The sequence below is a fragment of the Buceros rhinoceros genome, unplaced genomic scaffold (assembly GCF_000710305.1).
Source record: "Buceros rhinoceros silvestris isolate BGI_N320 unplaced genomic scaffold, ASM71030v1 scaffold6100, whole genome shotgun sequence".
NCBI lineage: Eukaryota > Metazoa > Chordata > Aves > Bucerotiformes > Bucerotidae > Buceros > Buceros rhinoceros.
The window spans coordinates 71,459-73,453 of NW_010391190.1; positions in this window are offsets into that span (position 1 = coordinate 71,459).

Genomic DNA, 1,995 nt, shown 5'->3' on the forward strand with positions numbered 1-1,995 from the left:
AAAGAATTTTTGCCTTTGAAATTTTTAAAAAAAAAAAAAAAAAAAAAAAAAGAAGGAAGTTTATAATTGTGTTGTTCAAATGAAGGTGGAGGGGGGGAAATATAAAATTCAATGTGCTATTATACAAAAGCCATGACGGCTGTCTTTGGTGGAAAAAAAGCAATGTAAGTCAATTTGTGAACTTTGGCACCGGGTGACCTTTAGAAATACAACAATATACAGAATTTACAAGCAAGAGTAGTACATGCAAATGACCCGGCACTGTCTCGCCTCTGGATTAGAGCTGCAAAGAGCATTATGGAGAAGGCTTGCACAAAACAAATTAAGACTGTTACTTAAATGTCACGGCACACTATTGTATTTGGCTACAGATCATTACACCTGATACTAACACTTTTAAAAACTGTAATAACTTGGGAAATATTACATTGAGTGCCCACATGTAGAAAGGGGAAATATATATATATATAAAAAAAAATAAATAAAAGAAGAAAATGGGTTCTTGAAGTAATTTAAACATCACCACTCCACGACTAGAGGGAAAGGTCAAAATTTAAGTAAGCCGAAAGGAACATGAATGGCAAAATAAAATGCACAAACAAAAAGATGAAAAGACCAACTGGAATGACTCTGCAAACACGAGATGAAAGCACGCATGCTTTGGGCAAATTTGATTTCCATTATATATATAAAAAAAAATAAATAAAAGAAGAAAATGGGTTCTTGAAGTAATTTAAACATCACCACTCCACGACTAGAGGGAAAGGTCAAAATTTAAGTAAGCCGAAAGGAACATGAATGGCAAAATAAAATGCACAAACAAAAAGATGAAAAGACCAACTGGAATGACTCTGCAAACACGAGATGAAAGCACGCATGCTTTGGGCAAATTTGATTTCCATGCCCGCACTGGGTAAGGGAGAGAGAGGCAAGGAGGGCGAATTTTGGAAAAGCAGGTTAAAAACTAGGGGTAAGAGAGGAGGTGTTCATCTAAGACGGGTGGGTTTGTTACCTTCGGTGTTGGTGCTGCTGCTGCTGTATATATTTCGCAGGCTACCAACACGGTTTAGTTTCCAAGCTTTGCGTTTGGCTGCGTCCAGAGAGCAGAAGGGGGAGAGAAAAAAAAAAGAGAATAAAAATAAAGAAAAAGGAGAAAAAAAATGAAAAAGGGGAGAAAAGAAACATCAAAATAGCATGTGAAGTAAAATACAAGCACAAGCCTGTTAACACATGAAGAGCCACACACAGAAAATGCACACAGGACTATACAGCCTCTCCAGTCCACAGGCGATATGGAAAGCCTCCAATTGAGAGTGATTTTTTTAAGTCTCTACACCATGACACGATTTGACAAGATTAAATGGATCAGCTATTGGAATAGACAAAAACAAACCAGCAGAAGTAAAAAAAAATGCAGGAAGTACTTGTACAGAGAATACACGACTAGACAAAACAGTTACTGCAAAATGTGATTTAATTAACAACAAAACATAGCCAGACAAGAGCTCTTTTTTTCTCCAGAAGCCTGTACTGATCACTTGGCGCCTGCAGTTCACGTTTAAAACACTTAAACCACTTTTTTATGTCATCACCTTTAAAATTTGAGGGGATGATGTAATGGCCTTAAATCCATAACAGCAAAGCCTGGTATTTGTAGCATTGAGCTTAGAGGCACTACTTAATTATTTTGAAAAGCATCGAGTGGACATTGATGCAATTGATGTTTGTGGTCTTCCCTTCCTCCCCCAGGCAAACCACTGCAAAAACAAAGTGTTTATTTGGAAAGTAAAAGAATGTCTATTTTTTACAGAAGAGGCCATACCCTCATTTTATTAGAACTGCCCCTAACGCTAAGATTCTCTGAGTTCCCAGCTGCCATTTTACAACTAGCAGAAAACGCTGCTCCAAAGCACTCCATTCCTGTGCTCGTTAGCAGACATCCCATTTACACGTTCTTCAAAATCGACACGTTTTGTCTCAAGAGTGAAATCACAG